The sequence below is a fragment of the Schistocerca cancellata genome, chromosome 4, assembly GCF_023864275.1.
Source record: "Schistocerca cancellata isolate TAMUIC-IGC-003103 chromosome 4, iqSchCanc2.1, whole genome shotgun sequence".
In the NCBI taxonomy this organism is placed as follows: Eukaryota; Metazoa; Arthropoda; class Insecta; order Orthoptera; family Acrididae; genus Schistocerca; species Schistocerca cancellata.
Genome location: NC_064629.1, coordinates 598,254,218 through 598,276,965, shown reverse-complemented (window position 1 = coordinate 598,276,965; position 22,748 = coordinate 598,254,218). Strand labels below are relative to the sequence as shown.

The following is a 22,748-nucleotide window of genomic DNA, read 5'->3' as shown; positions in this document are numbered from 1 at the left end:
AATGTCATTGAAATTGTGAATTGTTCTTTTAATTTTACTACCTGTGACAATTTTACAGAATCTAAACTGGATTTATTCCTTGGGCTACAGAATTGTACTTTTCATACAAAAACTGTGTTTTAGAGTTTAGCACTGGCTAAATTAATAACTCAGAATTAATGTGTAGACTTACATATCTAAAATATGTATCTTAATACAAGTGAATAACTGCTATTTTAAAGACTATATACAAAAGGCTGGACAAGTAAAGGATTTGGAGAAGGCCAAGGGTATTTTCTCTTCTCCCAATCCAAAATCTGGCAAGACTCTTAATCAGGCGACTGCTCATTTTGCAAAAAACTTTTATTGTTCTGATAAGATAAGCAGGTCAATAGCTGGTTAAAAAACATTTTGTGCTCATAAGAGTTGATGGAGATAAAATTCAACTTCCTAAATGATTAGTTTTAAGAAATTTATATACACTTTGAAGATAATCATCCAGGGCTCCAGATTGGGTTTTCAACGTTTGCTCAGTAACACACCAAAAATTATTTTTTAGCTGGAAGCAGTGTTACATACAGTGTTTGTGTGTGTACTACCCACCAAAACTTCAAACTTACCCTGACTGGGTGCAACACTCCTCAGCAGAGAGTGAAAGATGATACTCCAATGAGTATGAGATCACTACCAAAAGCAGTTTTATGTTTATTGTGTTTCTGTTAAATGTCATTCAAATAAATTATTGTTATTTTAATCTTACAACCCATAACAATTTCACAGAAACATAGTCAGATTTATTACTTGGGCTATGAAATTGTAGCTTTCAACCAAAAAACTGTGTTTTAAAGTGTAGCACTAGCTAAAGTAGTAACTCAAAATTAATAACTAGACCTATACAGCTAAAATATCTTAATAGAAGCAAAAGATCCCCATTTTAAAGATTATATACAAAAGGTTAGAAAAGTAAAGATCTGGTGAAGGCCAAAGGTATTTTATCTTCTTCCAATCCAAAACCTAGCCAGACTTTTAATCAGGCGACTGCTCATTTTGTAAAAAAATTTAGTGTTCTGATAAGATAAGCAGGTCAATGACTAGTTAAAAAACATTTTGTGCTCATAAGAGTTGATGGAGATAAAATTCAAGTGTGTAAATGACTAGTTTTAAGTAATTTGAAAGAAATTTATGTACACTTCAAAGACGGCTATCCAGGGCTCCACATTGGTTTTTCAAAGTTTACCGAGCTACAGCCCAAAAACTGTATTTTTAGCTGGAAGCAGTGGTATGCAGAGCGTTTGTGTGTGTGTACTACTCACCAAAACTTCAAACTTTTGCTGACTGGGTGTAACATTCCTCAGCTGAAAGTGAATATTGACACTCCAATAAAACCCTATAACGACAGTATTGCACAAGTCATGTGTAGCCCATCCTTGCCCGTTTGTCACTTTGGTGAATGTCAGTACTGTCTAGGACAAGAAACACTTAAAAAGTATTTACAAAAATTGTTGGATACTAACGATACTGACCAGATAAATTACAAAGAATAGTTGATCTGGTCTCTGTTGATAGTGCATCTTCAGAAACTGTCACAAAATCCTCCAAGGACTTTATTCATTCTTTTTTTCACAAGTTAAAATCATTTACATGAGATTCCTCTATGGCCAGTCAACAATTGAGTTGTTGGTGATTGTGAGTTTGCAAGAGTTACACATTTATTGTACAGGATGAAGTTCAAGGTTACCAGTGGACCGACACACAAGCAACAAATCATCCCTTTGTAGTTTATTACAAAAATGGTGACAAACTTGAGCAAATGTCTTATCATACAAGAATGCCTCACACGACTTTGTTGCTGTGCGTCTGTTCCAGTGCTACTTCATTGACGTTCAGACCAAAAAATTTAATTAAAAAAAAAAAAAAAAAAAAAAGGAAAATTTATGATCCCACTGGTGGAGTGGCAGTTCACTATGAAAACAGAACTTTATCAACCTGCACTATCATGAAGATTTCCACATAGAAGCACAGTGGCATTTTCAGCCATCTCTATGGTAAACAAGCTATTGATGGTATTGACAGCCCAAGCCAGTCTGCAATGTCCATACAGTGATCAAATCATGACACCCGGGCAACTTTGTGTTTTTCAAGGATAATGTAGAATAGATCAGTGTCAAGTATGATATTGTGGAAGATCATGGAAATGAAGCTTGCAGAGACATTTGAGAAATGCTGTGCAGTTATAGGGACACAAAACTTCACACACTTATTCCCCAAAGCAAGAACAAAATAATAAGAAAATTTTTGTCAGACTCTAATGATAGCAAAATTGACGTGGTGATAGCTGTTGTGACCCAACATCATTTGCTGATGTAAAAGGATATATTGCTTGTGCATATAATGGACACTGGTGGTCAGCCTGTGTAGTTTGGAAAAATCAAGCAAAGGACGAAATTACAGTTAGTTTCTTACATGCATATGCCTTGTCCATAATTTTTCACATTCCTCAACCACACGCAGACATTCTTGCTGTAATCAACAGGGAAGTAAATGATGTTTCTATTAAAATATATATATATATTCCACTAATTATGTTTTATATTATACGAAAGCTCTTTAAAACAGCTTTTAAATGAACTCAAGTTCCACTGTTCTAGCTTACACAGAAGAGAAGTTGTGAATAAATAAATGTTGTTCCACAAGTCTTTTTAAAAAGTGCCCATTACTCAGTAACCTTTCATCAGAAAAATATAAAAAAATATTTTGTGCAACTATTTGTGAATAATACGCACATACTTAAATTCAAATAAACAAATTTTTCATTTGTTTATTTCACTTGGAATGCCCCTAACCATTTTAAACGTCATATCCTATATTATGACATAATTCTACATTTCAGTTATTTCTGGTTGTAATCTAAGTCCCATTTGAACAAAAACTGACCTCACGTGTTGCATTTCATTCACTCACGTCCCCCCTTCTCTCTTTCTCTTTCTCTCTCTCTCTCTCTCTCTCTCTCTCTCTCTCTCTCACACACACACACACACACACACACACACACACAAAAGGGTATTCTTTCAGAACCAGTAAGTTTATAATACACTGGAACAAGCTGCTATAAGTACTCTTAAAAGCCAAACTACTGAACTCAAGATATAACAGGAGAAATGAAAATGCATCAAACAAAATACTGAAAAATAAAGAGCTGATTCAAAGGAAATGGATTACCACTAATTTAGACAAAACCAAGTGTATACTATGCAATTCAATACTGCCATAGAAGGGCAGGAGTTCACCACAAACACGAAACACTGCTATACATGTGACTGGTATAGATTTCATAAGATTATTCATGGGTTCCTGAAGAAAATTTTCCACTGCTCTTCAACAGCAAATTTTGGCTGTAAAACAGTAGTCATGCTGTCCTAGTTGAAGTCCAACATTAATACCCAAATGGGTTCTTGTCCAACAAACACTCCAAAAATGGGTTTCAAATTATAAGCTCATCTTTCAACATGCTGCCATGAACTGAGCTTTACTAAAATAAGCACTGTTGTTTATGAAACTGAAACACTTGACGACATGAGCTACATTTGCGACTGACAACCATAACACAACGAACACACTATAATTGTTCACAAATTAATACTTTTGATAGGGACAAAATGTAAATCATTTTTGGCCAGAAACTATAAAAACAATCAAAGGATTTGACAAAATACTAAAACTATCTACAAAATATCTAGATACAGTTCACCATACAGATTATAAGATGAAAGCAATCATTACAATTAATATAATCAGTTTCCAAGTTACACACTGGCGCGAAAGAAAATTTTTACAAGTATTATTTGAATTAATAAAAGTTACTTTTGTCGCCTCAAACACTGGAAATAGTAACTAATTACCCTGTAGAATGTACTGTCTACTTCTCAGATTTTGTTTCTGCTGTATTTCTACTTGTTGCTTCGTGTTTCTTTGCAAACAGAAATAAACATGTTTGCAAACACTTATCCTTTAAGTAAAATAATAGAAATCAGCATTAGACATAAGGTACACGGCGTTAGTTTTGGGTACAGTTAAAACAAAGTTAATACGTTAATTCAGGTACATAAATATATGAATTACTCACTCTGCACTACACAGATAACTCAACTTTTCTTCAGCCGGCGTAACAAACACAGTCACAGCCCAGCATCGTCGAAAACATAACATGTGGATCAATAAACACCGGTCCCTGGGTTTGCTGATAGGCTAAAGACCATGACGTCATCTCTGACGCCAGCCAATCCGGATCGCTGCTGCTTTTCAGCCCCTGAAAATCACTAGCGACCAGAGATAGTGGAGACCTCATGCCACTTCTTCACTGCGCATGCTCGATCGTAACGGCAGACCGCATTCGCGAAGTTTCTCCTCCGTTAGTTGCCTGTAGCGCGCTTTATGATTTACTTTTGTGCCCATAGCGAAAGATAATTCAACTACTATCTCATAATGTTCGTGTGTCCCTTATGCCAACGTGACTATGAACTCCACTGAGGTTTACAGAGGCATGTTAAAAAACGCATAGTCTTCTAAGAAAGAAGAAATAATTATTGTGCCTAAGAAAATAAGGAGCAAAGGAGCAGGCGATCATTTTATGCAGTTCCTGTAACAAAGGTTTAACTCAAGTGTCAGCTCTTCGGCTGCATGAAAGACTATTCCATGCTGGAGATTCCTCTCTTGACCACAAGACTGCTGCTATTTGCAATATTTGTGACTTTTACGCTTCGAAGAAAGCGGACATTCTTGAATATTTTAAACATATTCACGATGCTCAACTGATGTATCAGGAACTACAGTTTCAATGATGCAGTGATTCCACGTCATGGAAAGAAGAAACCGAAACTGAGGATAAAATTTCATTCATCAGATTTAGGGGTGTTCAAACTTGTACTAATGGAACACAGTTACTAGTGTCGCCGGTCTGGCTTTTACAAATCAAAGTCCATCGGAAAACGACACATGAAACCACAGGGAAGCTGTAAGATCAATAGATTTTGCCCAGTTGGAATCAAAGTGAGGGAATTCATGGATTGAAGTGTGATCTGCGTCATTTACGCCATCAGCCGTCGGAGAGAGAAAAAATTGCGACTAAAATTGCTACTAAAGTTCCATTTGATGCTAATCAAGATGGCCGCCGAATAAGATCACAGGTATTTTCATCGCCCACTAAAATAACTTATAAGAGGAAATAGTGTCAAATTTAAATTTTCTTTGTTTTGTATACTTGCTGTAGTGACCATTTTTGTCACACAACTGAGTATTAGCGTCCCAGCAGCGCTTGTCCTTGAAAAAACTTGTTCTTTAGCTGAAGTCCCGATAATCGTAACATAACCCGAAATTTTGCGTGACATAAACACAAAAAATTCTATTCAAGTTTTCTTGATAGTGCAAAATTCGTTTAAAAAAGACAGCTACTAGTTTCACCAGTGTCTATTGTCGCAATAAAAGTGTAATTAAACGTTTCTAAATCATATTTAACTAACACATTTCGTATTGTTTACTAGTTAGATAGACGCGATCTAGGCCTTACTTTCCCAAGGTATAAATGTTTGCCGGTCGGAGTGGCCGAGCGGTTCTAGGCGCTACAGTCTGGATTAATGTAATTAAACGTTTCTAAATCATATTTAACTAACACATTTCGTATTGTTTACTAGTTAGATAGACACGATCTAGGCCTTACTTTCTCAAGGTATAAATGTTTGCCGGTCGGAGTGGCCGAGCGGTTCTAGGCGCTACAGTCTGGAACCGCGTGACCGCTACGGTCACAGGTTCGAATCCTGCCTCGGGCATGGATGTGTGTGATGTCCTTAGGTTAGCTATGTTTAAGTTGTTCTAAGTTCTAGGGGACTGATGACTTCAGATGTTAAGTCCCATAGTGCTCAGAGCCATTTGAACCATTTTTATAAATGTTTAAAAACCTGACGAAAAACGCCTGATAACGTAAATTCTCTAAAAGCAAATTAATGACAAATTCATTCTCCTGTAATTGTATCTCTAAATCAGTACAAAAACAACAACCACCGCACATAAGACCTTTGTGTGGGTTTTTGTTTACACACAGCCAATCTCGCAATCATGACAAATTTAAAACATTCTTTAAACTTAATTATTATTTCGAAACTGATCCTGAGTGAGAAATGTGGGAGCTGTTATAGGGTAGTGAGTAGAGGGATTTGTTGTCAATCTTGTAGGAAATATTTTCACTGGGGGGGGGGGGGGGGGGAGGGGGGATGCAGTTGGGAGAATGTTGTGAGAACAGAAGAGGCTCTCTCATGGAACTGCAGAGTATGCAGCAGGAACGTTTTGATTGGGGAACAGGGAAGGAAAATCTGTGCCCTTCAGGCACAGTTGGGGGAAGCAAGGAAGGAACTCATAAGGATCAATGGTGATAGGGGGAGGCAGGTGGTTGGGAACTGGCAGCTGGTAGGAGGATAGGAAGAAAGAGGGCGCGATCTGACAATTTTATCATCAACACCAAAAAGCCTCAGGTAGAACGAGGAACAGGAAATGTGTAGCACACCTCAATCGAGGCCAAGAAGACTAGGAATGTACAAAGTCAGGAAGAAGCAAGTGCTGCTGCTAGGTAGTAGCCATGCGCGAGATGTAGACCCTCAGTTACGGATACGTTTAGGGGCAGCGTACCAGGTCACCAGTATCTTCAAGCCAAATGCAGGGCTAAGACATGTGATAGATGACCTAGGGTCTTTATGTAAGAACTTTACAAAAGAGGACCATGTAGTGATGGTGGGTGGGGCGGGAAACAGGTTGGACAGGGATGGGGCTTGTGACATAGGTGGTGACCTGGACAAGATAGCTTCCCTGACTCATGGCAGCAATGTAAACTTCGTTGAGCAGTTCCGGCGTCATGATCAACCACACCTTGAACGAGCTGTGAGGCGAATCAATGTGGGGTTAGGGATGGCTCTGGGGACAGCCAACTTTGCTCATGTTTCTGTTGTGTCCGTTGTAGCAGCCCTTTTCCTGTTTTCGCTTTATCATCTAATAGGTGAAAGTTTGATTTTATTTTTTACACATTGACTGTCATTGAAGGGTTTTACTTTTATTTAATATTGTCCCAGCTAAGCATCTGTTTGATTAATTTTAAAATCCAATGTTAAACGTGGGTCACTACACGTATAGTCTTCCCAACTCTGAGAGAAAAAAATCTTTAGTAGCTTTACTACCAATGTTTACAGACGACGATACTTTAACCTTTTGTTCAATTGTTTTAGTTACGAATCGCTAGTTTGTTCTTGACATAGATCAGGTAACCTTAACGTTTATTAATCTAAGTTAAATTTATGGTCAAGACTTGTATTGTGTTTCAAGTTAACAACGTCAGTTTATTGACAAGAATTATTAATAAATAGGTTCACTCATACGATCTCATTAAAGAAGTTCTTTAATTAGATGTCTAAGTAGGATTCCTGCTAGCATCAGAGATGTTAGATACTATCCTGCCATTTTCAGTAAATAAGTGATTTCTGTTTAATATCCGCAAACTGTCATTAACTATGATCACTAGTCATGTGAATTAGTTTCCCACTATCACAATTCAAAGTCCGAATCCGGTTAAAATTCTCAATTCAGTAAAGCGTTTAAATATTCACACGAATTTACATTAAAGCCAAAGAGATTACTATTCACCTTCCCATTTATCTAATCTGATAAATGTCCAAATTGAAGTCTTGAATTGACAATCCTCAAAAACAATCTCGTCACGATCTATTCTTGATCCCCGTTTAATAAAGTCTCAATTGTTGTTCTCTAAAGCTGTACGTCCTAAATAACTTCCGAACTAGAACAGTTTAGAGACTGGAGTATCGTAATTACAACGTATGGCTATTTATACTTTAATAAACACTATCCTTGGTGTCCCAGACCTACGTTCTATGACTATAATATTGATTTTCTTACATAATGGAATAACTAATATTTTAATATTTTTTACTGTTTTCCCCCTTCCCATGTTTCTAAAATTTATAATTAAATTTTCCTTTTCTTTTCTTTTGCTTTCTATACTAGATATTTCCCTCTCTTTGTTTTTTATTTATTTTTCGTAATTACTACTTGTGGAGGGACTTGGGTCATTTTGTGAATTGACATTTTAAGGACATGGGAGCTAATTTGGGAGCTATTTTTGTTTTTCCAACACCGAGAGATGCTGTAGGTGTTACATCCCCCCCCCCCCCCTCAGGACTATGATAACCGTAAACTGCCTTCACTTATCATTGTCCTAGCAATGGGTGTGACTTTTCCTGTCTTTTTTCTTTCATTCATACTCCATGCACATCATACAAAATTTTGTTACAGTATGACTGACAAACATTAAAATTTAGACGAGCTTAATAGGTTTGCCCACTAAATATCTCAAGACATATTATATAACAAAATTAATAATTTTGGCCTAAGCGAACTGCCACTACACATTTCTACAATATAAATATATGACTTATATTATAAAGAGTCTAAGCGAACTGCTCTGTTTAAAAACATCATGACTCTATACAAAACAAATCTTACAAGACTTGATCTTCAATAATTTCTTGAATCTTCTTCTGATGATAAGATTCGCCAATGAGAAGCTGCTACTGCACCAAATCGTACCAGGCAGCCTTGTATGATTTGGATCTTCACTCGGCCGCCTCTTCTTTTAGCTTGCGACTGAGACCTACATCCTGAAGTCCAATGTTCTGCTGCATGCAGCCGTTAAAACTGCATCTCTGACGTTGATTACCAACATAATAATACTACTGTTCGTTTTTATATTGGAACAGTAGGCTCGACGAATTCCATTGACTTTAAGTTAATTCATGCACATTCTGTTATATAATATCTTCTTTTGACTGCCCCCCCCCCCCCCCCACGTTTATAACATTGTTCAGTTCAACCTACGTGTCAGAGGCCATCAGTTAATCACACAATTGTCTATATACTTCCAGTACCTTCTATGTATTCCAACTCCTGAGTCCAAATCGTTTTAAGTTACTGTACTCATGAAGAAATTGCATTTGCAGGTTTTACCAGTTTCATATGAAGAATTACTTCACCCGTCACTAATATCTCGGATCACTAACACTTCACACAACACTTTTTTCAAAACACAAAGTTCTCCTTTTACTGAACCATTCTTGTTAAAGGACTACGCAAGAGAAGTAGACAACCTTGAGACAACACTCTTTCCTACCCATCAGAAATACTGTTGAGATATTTCGTTGTGTCACCTTTACTTAGTATAATCTAAGTATTAAAATTTAACACAGCAAAAACGATGACAAATTTTCATTACATTAAACTTTAATACTTGTTCTCACTAAAACATTTGAAAATAATAATTTAAGACTTCAAACTTATTAATTTTTACCAATATTCAGGCGTAAAACCAGCCTACACCTTGTCATCCTATCCTTTCTTCCAAGTAAAATCTTCTATAGGCATGAACCATTAGTTAACTTAGTAATAAATTAAATAATTCTTACAACAAGCCTAACACCTATCTATACTGAATAATCTTCAAACAACTCTTTAAACACTTCTTATTAAAAACGTAAAGCCTTTTTAAGAAAAATAACCTTTAAACAAATCTTTTTTAAACAAGTCTTTCCAAAGGCGTAAAGCCTTCCTACAACTAGTGTTCTTCAAATCCTCAAACAAACTTTATCCAAGGCGTGAAACCTCCCTACAGATAATATTCTTCAAACAAATTCTTAAAGAAACTTTATTAAAAGTGAGTAGTATCCTTACAGCTAATAATTCTTAAACACAGGCGTGAAGCCTTTCCTACACCTAGTATCCTTCAAACAAATGCTTGAACAACTTTATTAAAGGCGTGAAGCCTTCCTACACCTAGCATCTTTCAAAAAAAAAATGCTTGAACAACTTTATTAAAGGCGTGAAGCCATCCTACGTTTAATAACCTTTAAATAAAACTTCAGATAAATTCTCAAATAAATCTTCTTAAAGGCGTGAAGCCTTGCTACACTTAATAATACTTAAAGAAAACTTCACACAAATCTTCAAATAACTTTTTTTCAAAGGCGTGAAGCCTTCCTGCCTCTAATAATGATAATCCTCAAACAAATCTACTTTCTATATTCAGAACAAGACTAGTATCTATAATAGGTGTAAAGCCTACCTACACAACAAATATTTTTCAAAATTAAAATCTTCTTTGTATGATAAACTTGCAGGCACATCAAGTAACTTCTTGAAACATAATTGAAATTCAACAACAAAAATATTAATCTAAAAATTAAAAAAAATTTATTACTTTGAAATAAATCTCTTTACATTCACATGATGATAAATACCCTTTTTCACATGGTTCTTTTTCATCAGCTAATACATAAATACATGGAAAAGGTTTGTCTATTATTTGACATGTTCCGTTGAACAAATTTTTCCACGTCCTATTGATTTTCTTCCATATCGACGACTTTGGATATTTAAGGACTAAAACCTTATCACCAATCTTATAATAAGATATAGGTTTCACTGTTTTGTCAAATTGTCTTTTCCTAATACAAGCCTGATGCTGTTATAACTGGTGGACTACTCTAAATAGACCTTCTCTCTTCATAGGAGTTTCAGTCATTATTGGAAGAGTTGACAACCACTCTCCAGAGTCCTGTTTCCCTAAAAATACTTCGTTAGGCGTACGTTTGGTAGAGAGATGTGGTAGGTCGTTATGTATACTTTCAAAAACTGATAACATCTCAATCCATTTTACATGGTTCTTGGATATATGTGTCCTCATAAATCTTCTAACTCCCTAAACACACGCTCTATCGGGCTACTTTGAAGTCTGTGTTGGTTGATAAAAGTATGTCGGATTTGCTGTTCAGACATTACTTTCTTCCAATGTTTACTAATGAAATACGAAGCATTACCGGTAACTATTCCCTCTGGTTTTCCCACACAATTGATATATTCATTCACTAATATTCTCAACATAGGTCGTACATTCATAGTTCTTAAGGGATACAACTTAATATATTTCGAAAATACGTCGTAGAAACCTATTACATATCGAAAATTTCCCTTGAGGATCGGCCACGGCCCGATTACACTACACGAAACCAGTTCTAGTGGTCTAGATGGAATACTTGGATGTAATTCTACCTTATTACTTACATTAACTGGTTTGGTCTTTTGATATAGAACACACCTAGATAAAAATTGTATAGCATATTTCTTTAAGTTCGGGTAAAAACAGTATTTTAATAATTTATACACACTCTTCTTCACACCCACATGTCCCCAAAGCAAATGAGTATACCAAATAAAAGTGGTTAAACACCCAGTAGGTATACGTATTAACAAGTTGTAATCTCTATTTTCATGATAGTATGAGGTCTCGCCGACCAGCTGATATTTATCGTTATTTACGCTTTCACCCTTCGCTTGCTTCAAAGATCGTATAATATTGCTCCACTTCTTATCAGCAGACTGTAATTCAGTGATCTTATTACACATTTCTTCGAATTCTTTTTTGCATGGCGTTGATTTAATAAAAAGTAATTTTAAATTGTTATCACTATCATCATAATTATCTCCTTGTAATACTTTAGGCAGTCGGGATAATGCATCTGCTACTACGTTGTCTCGATCTTTTACATGCTTGACATCGATCTTATACTCCTGCAATAGTAATACCCATCTAGTCAACCTGGCATGTAACATTTTACTGGATAGTAAGAATGACACAGCTATATGGTCACAATAAACAGTGATCTTTTTACCATAAATAAAATATCTAAATTTCTTTAACGACCAGACAACAGCCAAAACTTCCAATTCAGTAGTACTATATGACCGTTCACACGCTGACAGAATTCTACTCGCAAAGCTGATTATCCTGATAGTATTCGGATCATCCTCATTCTCCATTTGAAACAGAACACTACCAACTCCGGTGTTTGACGCATCAGCTGCAATATAAAAATCCTTTTCCAGGTCACAATGCTTTAGAATTTCTGCTTGTAATAAGGAATCGCGAATATTATCAAAAGCATCCTTACAATCAGTAGTCAAATTCCATGACACATTTTTTCATCATAATTTTAATAATATCTCACTATTAAGAATTTGGTTTGGTAAGAACTTCCGAAAAAATGAAATCAATCCCAAGAATGACTTCAACTGCTTGTTAGACTTAGGATAAGGAATTTTCTTTAAACTATCTAGCTTCTTAGGATCGGGGATTATGCCACTCGGTGAAATGATGTGCCCCAAGTTCTTTATCTTATTTCTACCGAATTTTGACTTCGTTAAATTTGCAGTAACTCCATATTCTTTAAATCTTTCGAAAACTTTATTCAATAAATATAAATGCTCTTCCCAAGTTCGGGTAGCTATCAGTATTCATCCACATATACAGTTACTGCTTCGAGTAATTCAAGTCCTAAGACTGTATCTAGAGCGGCTATAAAAACTCCTACGCTAATATTTAGTCTGAAAGGCATGATCTTAAATTGGTAGCATCAACCACCAAAAACAAATTTCGTGTATTTGCGTGATTCCTCCGTAATTTTTGTTTGCCAGTACGAAGCGCGGATGTCCAAAGAAGCTAGAAAAGAGACTCCATAGAACTTCTGCAGCAATTCTTCGTTATTTTCGGGTCGGGTTCTAACTGGTATCAGATTTTGTTGATATCCCGAACATCTAAACCAACCTCAGATCCCCATTTGTTTTCTCTACCGCCAACAACGGACTACAATATTCAGAACTAGAAGGCTCAATAATATCCCATTCTAGCATCTTTCTGATTTCTTTCTGGACACCTTCTCTCTTCGACCAAGGTATAGAGTAATTTACCTTACAAAAATTCTTATGAGGATAGACCCTTATGTTATATTCAAACCCTTTTATTACTCCTGGTTTTTTATCAAATATGGATCTGAACTTCCTTAATAATGAAGATAAATCCTGCTTTTGAATTTCCGTGAGATATTCGGATTCAGATACCTTGTCGTTAATAATACTTATCTGATCCTCACAATTATCATCACAGCCTTGCAGTACAATGTCATTATTCATACATTTTATGTTAAAGCTATTACAGTATGTTCCAAGAATATAAAATCTTTTCATAAATTTTAATTCAACAAATTTATCAATTATTTCCAACTTACACATACCTTCCTTAATATCTAGGTTTGCACTGTTATTTCGTAGAAAATCCCATCCCCATATACATGGTACTGAAAGTTTCTCCACAACCAAGAAGCCGCATATTAGTTGATCATCTTGGATCATAATCTCTACCTGTATCCTAACACGTTGCGCCTTTGCACTAAAAGCCCCTGAGATCATGCAACCCGACACCGGTGAAGTCCGCGTCGTTTTACATCGACAAATCTGCTTGTAAAAACTGTAACTCATGACATTTACTGAAGAGCCTGTGTCTATTAATATCTGCACAGGAAGTGTGTCAATTTTTACCTCCACTGTGGCTAGTAAGGTTTCTCTACTTACCTTCGGACAATGTCTTTCCTCTAATATGTCTTCTCTAATATCATTCTCATTATTATATCGGAGCATACACACATTACTCAATTTGCCTTCCTGCTTCTCTCCAGTCAACCGAGGAAGGCCTAAGCTGACTGGATCTAGTTTACCTCTCTAGTTTCAATCGTAATCTTGGGTTCGTCATGCACTTCAACAATCCTCACAGTATGTTGACCGTTACCTGAAGTACCTGGATCATTAAAGCTTTTTCTGTCAGATAATGGTATCGAATTATTTGTATTGGTTCTGAAATTATTATTACTATTATCACTATATGGTTCTCCCATCATACATTTTGATTTCGCGTCCAAGATGTACTTGGTGCAGAAATACTGTATACTCTATTAAAATTATGTGATTGATTTTCTACAAATCAACGTTTTCTATTCTGGACATTGTACGATGTATTCCCTATTACCAAAATTTGGATAATTATTCCCAAAAGAATATCTATTCGCCTGCCCAGAATTAGAATTTTGCCTTCTATTGTTATTATTTTTACCATTTCGATTGGCATTTCCACAATCAAAGTTGTTATTGTTGTAGTTGAGGTTGTTATCATTACTGCCATCTGCATTAAATTGATAATAATTACTGTTATTATTCTGATGTCCTGCATCTTCTAATAACATATCTACTTCATCTACCATAGACAAAAAATAATCAAGATCGTCATCTGGCACTGTTACTAGTCGTTCTCGAATGTAAATCGGCAATCTAGATCTTAAAATCCTTATTACTTCTCTATATGAAATAGGATTATAACAAAATTTTGTCTTATTTATGTATTTTTCAAAAGAGTTCCTAAGACTACCCTTTTTTGGATTGAACATCTCGGGATTATAAACCTCATTTCGTAATCTTTCTTGTTTGCTATACGACCCAAATTTTGCTTTAAAAAGTCTCTCAAATTGTTGACATGAACTGCATCGTTCGCTTACGTCATTAGCCAAATATCGCGCGCTTCTACTACCATTTTAGACACAATAACTTGTATTTTATCTTTTTCTGTCCAACCTTGAGGTAATACTCGCTTACAACTGTTAATGAATACCTTAGGGTGTAAATGAACACTATTTTTCTCAATTGAGAATGTAGGGAATTGTCTAATCTTAAAAATACTGGTTTCAATTCTCAAGTTCGACAAATATCCCTGCTGCATTCCTGGTTCCGAATCGCAGCCAGACATTTCGTCGTTTTCATACAATTCCCTGCCAAATTTTTCCCGTTTCTTTGGTCTAGAATTAAAATCATGATCAGAATGGACATCAGTTTGCATCACTCCGCTATCCAATCTGTCCATCCCTTCGATACGAATTTCATTACTAGAAATTTTAGAATCTGGTTTTAATTGTTGTTTTGAAACTTCCTCTAATGCTTTTTCCTTTATTCTCTTTAAATCTTCCTTATACCTATTAATAGTTTTCTGACATGACCTTTGAATATCATTTACAATATCAGAGGCCTGATTAGGAACTTTGGAGGATTTCTCTTCGAACCATTGGGATAGTCCCTCCTCAGCACCCTTCGATTGTTCATCTACATAATTATCAACGACTTCTTTAGTGTTCAGTTCTAACTTATTCATTCTATCAGTCAAGTTAATAACATTATTTAAGATCTGATCTTGATTAGATTCTAAATGCGTAACTTTAATACTTAAGGTATTATAGTTTTCAGTAATCTCTTGTATGTCGTCCTGAACCTTTTCAAATCTTTTCTTAAAATGTGATTCTACATTGTCTAATTTATCGGATAACTTTTTATTTTCTTTTAAAATATCTTCCTCCAATTTAGCAAAACGTTCTGCTTCTTTAGCAGAACGCTATGCGTCTTTTGCTGCAATGTTTTCTTCCAACTTGGCAAAACGTTCTGCTTGTTTTGCAGAACGCTCTGCTTCTTTTAATCTACTATTCCTCTTTAAATTGTCCAAGAATATTAATCAACATATTAGCATCTAAAGTATTGGTATTACTAGATTGAGATGTACTCCCATCACCAAACACAGTACCCGTATTCTGCGCTTCCACCAAGTTCACATTAACATCAGTAGTTGTCTCCATATTCTGAGCAATATTTGAATCACTAACGTTTACTTGTGAATCAACAGGATCTAATTCCTCTACCAAATTTCTCTGTACATCAGGTTGCCCTAAGTGTAAATCTTCCATATCATCCATTCTATTTCTACATCTCCTAGCCATTTATAAAATCAATATTAATCGTCACATGCATTTTTAAAAAATATACTTCACTCCCTACACTACAGCACTACTACAAAAGGTCACACAAAGAAACAATCCCCATCAAGATTTCCTTGGATAAAATAATAATTAAATGCCTGAGGTCGATTCTTTTGCTTTGTAATAACAGCAGTAGACTCTCGTAGAGACGAGCAGTGTGGCACAGCAGTCGGCTGTACTCTCATGGTTCCGTAGATCAGCTGTGTTGTGATTGGCTGCACTGTCGTAGACTCGAAGTCCAGCGCTGTCGCCTATTGATCGCTCTGTGTCGTCCCCTGGATTGCTGGCTGTCTCCCCCAGCAGTTGGAAAGACCCACGTTTCTCGCACTCAACAGCGACCTGTGACACAAACTGCCTATCACGTCCTTCTTCCTAATATGCGAACCTCAATACCTGTAGCTGCTTCAAATCTTGCTCAACCAATCTTCTGTTTGAGCCCCACGTTGTAGGGCGCCAAATACGTGTAGCAGCCCTTTTTCTGTTTTCAGTTTTTCGTCTAATAGGTGAAAGTTTGATTTTAATTTTTACACAATGACTGTCATTGAAGGGTTTTACTTTTATTTAATATTGTCCCAGCTAAGTATTAGTTTGATTACTTTTAAAACCCAATGTTAAATCTGGGTCACTACATGTATATCCTTCCCAACTTTGAGAGGAAAAATCTTTAGTAACTTTACTACCAATGTTTACAGACGACAATACTTTAACCTTTCATTCAATTGTTTTAGTTACGAATTGCTATGGCATAGATCACGTAACCTTAACGTTTATTAATCTAAGTTAAATTTATGGTCAAGGCTTGTATTATGTTTCAAATTAACAACATCAGTTTATTGACAAGAATTATTAATAAATAGGTTCACTCATACGATCTCATTCAAAGAAGTTCTTTAATTAGATGTCTAAGTAGGATTCCCACTAGCATCAGAGATGTTAGATAATATCCTGCCACTTTCAGTAAATAAGTGATTTCTGTTTAATATCCACAAACTGTCATTAACTATGATCACTAGTCGTGTGAAGTTAAAGTTTCCCACTATCACAAGTCAAAGTCCGAATCCGGTTAAAATTCTCAATTCAGTAAAGCATTTAAATATTCACACGAATTTACATTAAAGCCAAAGAGATTACTATTCACCTTCCCGTTTATCTAATCTGATAAATGTCCAAATTAAAGTCTTGAATTGGTAATCCTCAAAAACAATCTCGTCACGATCTATTCTTGATCCCCATTTAATAAAGTCCCAATTGTTGTTCTCTAAAGCTGTACGTCCTAAATATCTTCCTAACTAGAACAGTTTAGAGACTGGAGTATCGTACTTACAACATATGGCTATTTATACTTTAATAAACACTATCTTTGGTGTCCCAGACCTACGTTCTATGACTATAATATTGATTTTCTTACGTATTGGAATAACTAATATTTTAATATTTTATAATGTTTTCCCCCTTCCCATGTTTCTAAAATTTATAATTAAATTTTCCTTTTCTTTTCTTTTGCTTTCTATACTAGATATTTCCATCTCTTTGTTTTTTATTTATTTTTCGTAATTACTACTTGTGGAGGGACTTGGGTCATTTTGTGAATTGATATTTTAAGGACATGGGAGCTAATTTGGGAGCTATTTTTGTTTTTCCAACACCGAGAGGCGCTATAGGTGTTACACCATCGAGACTATCAACAGATGGGGTTTCACTAGGCATGGCCTACACCTAACAGGACTGGGAAGGGAAGATTGGTACAGCTGATTCATGAAAGTATATGGGGTGGATCTCAGGCCACACGTGTTCAAATACCTGTTGTCATAGGTAGGAAAAGTAGGTCTTTTTTTTAGGATAAATCCAGACAACAGGTTCCCCTGCCTAAAGAGTATCTCCAGAACTTTAAAAAACACTGAAACAAACACTCACAAGACAGATTTTAACACCTCAAATATCACATATACCATATGTCACAAAGAAAAACAAACAATTGGAAAGAGTACCATGGGGCATTTCACAGGCTTAACAATCCTCCATCAAAACATGCAATCAATAAAAAATAAAGTACAACTATTAGAAGTTGAGCTCCAATCTTTGAATTGCACAGTAGTTTGTATCACTGAGCGCTGGTGTAGAGACACAGAAATCAAACATGTTGTTTTATCATTGTATGAAAAGGCAAACTCTTACTGCAGAACTACTTCAAGAGGTGGAGGATCATGCATTTATATCAGAAAAGGAACACAGTTCAAATCAAGACATGACCTCAGTACAGTGTAGACAAACACTTTGAAATATCAGCTATTGAATTAATGGCGCTTGATATCACCAAGAAATTCATAATTTTGTGTGTGTATAGATCTCCTAGTGGTAGTGTGGACACTTTTTTCAATAAGTTAACAAAAATTCTAGATAGCGTCTCAAGTACAAAGTTCAACATAATTCTGTGTCTGGACATTAACATCAACACTAATATCATAAATGAATCCAACAGCACCTTCATAAACATCCTTCAAAGTTTTGGCTTGATCCTATTGGTCAATAGTGCAATAAGAGTTACTACAATGACTTGATCAGTAATTGACCATGTGGCCACAAATATGTGATGTAGCTGTAAAAGATATCAGACTACCAGACCATCTCTGTCGAATAACAACAGTAAAATCAGGCATCTAATCATTCCCTAAACTACAAGCCTACAAACGACATCTATCAGAAATCAAAATAAAAGATTTTTCAAAAGATATAGAAACACAAAGCTGGGATGAAGTGTATGCGGAAACTAATGTGAATATGAAATTCTCTAAATTCTCCACATTGTTTAAATTGCACTTTAAAAAGGCATTTCCAAAAGTAACAGATGGATAACAGCAGGTATTAACACTCCTCCCAAAAACTCAAACACCTCAGTTCCATGAAAAAGATTTGCAATGATCCACAATTCTTAAATTTCTATCACAGATACAAAAAGATCTATAGGACGGTGCTGATTGCTGCAAAAAGTCATTTAATGACAAAATAATATATAATGCAGAGAATAAAAGCAAAGCAGTCTGGGATGTTATAAAAAAGGAAACGGGGAGAGGCAAAGAATCGCAGAACAACATACTGCTAAGGGAGGGGGATAAGGTAATAAATGATCCACAACACTTAGCAAACTATATAAACGAGCATTTTTCAACTATAGCAGAGAAGTTACAGCAAACGTTCCCCCAAACAAATATAACCCCATAAATAATGTTGCACGAAATACAACGATGATACTTCCAACCACAGAGAATGAAGTCAATAAAACTGTTCAAAAACTGAAAAATAAAAAGTCAGTAGGCTTAGATGAAGTACCAATTTGTATACTGAAACAGTGCATAGTTATTATGCAAGGCCCCTTAACAAATATAATAAATGAACCCTTGATGTCAGGGACATTTCCAGAGCAGTTAAAACAGACAAGAGTTGTACCTTTGCTTAAGAAAGGTAATGCAGGAGACATAAAAAATTACTGGCCCATTTCTCTGCTGTCACCAGTCTCAAAAATAATAGAAGCAATTATGAAAGACAGATTAATGAATTACCTGAATAAATACAATCTTTTAAGCAAATCTTAGTTTGTTTTCCGAAGCGGCGAAAATATGGAGTCAGCCTAGTAGAAGTCACAAAAGTTGTACTTAATGCTCTTGATAAAGATGAGTGTGTCACAGGCATATTTTTGGCTCTTTCTAAGGCGTTTGATACAGTCGACCACAAGATTCTGTCAAATAAATTAGAAGCATTAGGAATAAAAGGGGTAGCTAATGACTAGCTTTGATCATAACTAACAGATAGGGTACAAAGAGTAGAGATAACGCATACTTCAAATAGATCTAAACATTTAGTAAAACACTTATCACAACCAAAATACATTAATATAGAGGTTCCACAAGGTAGCATATTAGGACCAACACTGTACCTGATATACAACAATGACTTTCCCAGTAGTGTTACTCATGGTGAAAAAATTCTTTTCACTGATGACAGCAATATTATAGTCACTGAGAAAACAAGAGAACTCATTGCCAAGTATGCAAATGAAACTCTCAAGGAAGTTTATGATTGGTCAATAAGCAATAAAGTGACATTGAACATAAAGAAAACTAATGCCATGAATTTGAGTTTGGAGAGGAAAAATGACAACGTCAAATTAAATGTGGATGGCACCTGTATAGACTGTGTAGCAAATGTAAAATTTCTAGGAATGAATATTGATTCTCAGTGGAAGTGGTGTGAACACACAAAGGTACTTGCAAACAGAATGTCATCAGCATGTTATGTCCTTAGAATCATGTGTAACATGTAGTGTCTTTTAGTTACATATTATCCTTAAGTACACTCAATTCTTAGCTATGGCATTCGTTTTTCGGGAACAAATGCACTAAATATGAACACAATTTTCAAACTCCTGAAACAAGCCATAAGAATAATAACCAAAAATACTAGTCGACCTCATTGTAAAGATCTGTTTAAAACAATGGGGATTTTAACTGCTCCATGTGAATACATGTACCAGTCAGTTGTACACAGAAAATGTTTCTAATGGCTCTGAGCACTATGGGTCTTAACTTCTGAGGTCATCAGCCCGCTAGAACTTAGAACTACTTAAACCTAACTAACCTAGGGACATCACACACATCCATGCTCAAGGCAGGATTTGAACCTGCGACCATAGCGGTCGCATGGTTCCAGACTGTAGCACCTAGAACCGCTCAGCCACTACGTTCGGCAGTTATACACATAAAAAAACATTAGTAACTACTGCAAAAAGAGCTCTGTCCATGACCATGCAACAAGAGGTAAACTCAACTTACATCTACCAAGAAAAAATAAACATAAAACTCAAAACACCATTTCCTACCAAGGAATAAAACTATATAACAAATTACCAAAAGAGATTAAAGAAATTGCAGAAATACACTTATTTAAAAGGCAACAAAAAAAGACCTGTTATGCAATACATTTGATACATTGAAGGATTACTTAGCTAAAACAGAGTAGGGGTCTGATAAAAATGTTATACACATAAATAATAATAATAATAATGATTATAAAATATCCAACATTCCACATAACACCTTCAATTCATGTTTTTTCCTTCTTATTTCCTTTCTAGAAATACTTACCCCAAGCTATGCATAGCACAATACTAACACCTCTTCGTCTTTCTGATGGTTAGACACTGGACTCGCATTCGGGAGGACGACGGTTCAATCCCGCGTCCGGCCATCCTGATTTAGGTTTTCTGTGATTTCCCTAAATCGCTCCAGGCAAATGCCGGGATGGGTCCTCTGAAAGGGCACGGCCGACTTCCTTCCCAATCCTTCCCTAATCCGATGAGACCGATGACCATGCTGTCTGGTCTCCTTCTCCAAACCAACCAACCAACCAACCTTCGTCTTTCTGAGCTCAACATTTCACTCATTATGGAGGGATGCTGACTCAGTTTTCAGGATAGCAAAAGGGAAGTTGCGGTACAGAAAATGGCTCAGAGATCACCAGTGTGTGTGTGTGTATGTGTGTGTGTGTGTGTGTGTGTGTGTGTGTGTGTGTGTGTGTGTGTAGTGAGTGAAGTGTTATGAAACAATGTGTGTATAGTATGTGCAGTGACGTAGTGACATATGAGTAAACAGTGTGGCATTATATTATTTAATAAGTTATTTGTAAAAAAAAGTATTGTATTCCAGGAGTATATCTAGTGACTGTCTCTAATTAGACGTCTGTAAATATATGTCTATATGGATTAACTTATTTTAAATTGATCTAAATTTGTTAATACTTTGACATGTTCTATATCCTTGTAAAAAGAGATCTACGGATGAATAAAGCTACTACCACTACTACTACTACTACTACTACTACTACTACTACTACTATTTGGATGAAATCCGAACTTCAATAACTAACAGTCTAAACAGAATCCATCTATTAACTAAAAAGACATAATACAGAAAGAAATTTTAATTCGAATTGTGACGTTATTAAACATTAGAACAATGCAACAAGTGTTCCCACATGGGTGAAAGAAATTGAAGGAAGTGGAAATTCGTGTGTTCTCTTGTACAACCCATCAGGAGAAGGCTTCTCCCTACTTGAAATGATCACAATGAATGATGAACATACATACATGGAATACAATGCTAACAAGCTGGTGTTGACTGCATGTGCATGGCTGGTACATATGATCTCAATAATTATGGTGATTAAATTAACCATTGATAAACTAAGGCAATATTTCACATGTGCAATTGTAGGCTCACATAGGATAGAACACACAGTATTTGCATTTTTGGAGAGAGTTCGTCAGGAAAGAAATAATATTACCGAGAGTGTGTTCATGTCTTACATGCCAGATTATATTTTTAATACACAGCATGCCGTCATGGGCACGCCGAATAAGCGATTGTTCTATAGTTGGCATGAAGATAGAGTATGGAGAAGACTCTGTAGAGTCAAGACAAAGGAGAAGCAGGTGGAAGTTCATATGCATGTCTGAACACTAATGGAAGAAATGGACCACCAGTCGGTCCTAGAACTGTTTGAAGCAAGCATGAATCACTTGTATGAAGATCCTGATAAGTCAGAATTTGGACAGAGTTTCCTAAATGTTCCTTGGTAATCAAAAAGAAATATGAGAATATTCTTATAGGCTGCACTCTGGAGATGTTATGCACACTGAACGAATGCGCAAAACTACTGAATATATTTACTTGCATGGCAATCACGTGAAACACCTTGACATAGCTATTCATGCAATTAAGACTTTCGTCAGAGATAGGGTTGTCGTTGACTCACAGATGCCTTCCATATGACATCATGAAAGGTAGCCAGTCAGCATCAAGTATTCATGCTCTGCCTCGGAGCGCGAGATGCAGCCCTCATTGCCATGCGTAACGCAAAGTAAAATCCAAACTGTCTGATCCTAGTATTAGGCATAAATCTAGTTTTACAGTTTCAATCGCTCTTGTTTCG

General features: G+C 35.9%; 1 protein-coding gene across 10 annotated transcripts in view; it reads right to left on the bottom strand.

Moving 5' to 3' along the window:
• LOC126183678 (pumilio homolog 3-like) overlaps positions 1–4,257 on the bottom strand; it is a 205,136-nt gene extending 200,879 nt beyond the window's left edge. For 9 of the 10 annotated variants that reach the window (XM_049925845.1, XM_049925847.1, XM_049925849.1 and 6 more), the window contains exon 1: positions 4,103–4,257. The gene's annotated coding sequence lies outside the window, so the exon portion shown is untranslated. Of the gene's footprint in view, positions 1–3,878; positions 3,966–4,102 lie in introns of those variants that run through there. The other variant, XM_049925846.1, reaches the window with a different exon arrangement.
• Positions 4,258–22,748: the final 18,491 nt, after the last annotated feature.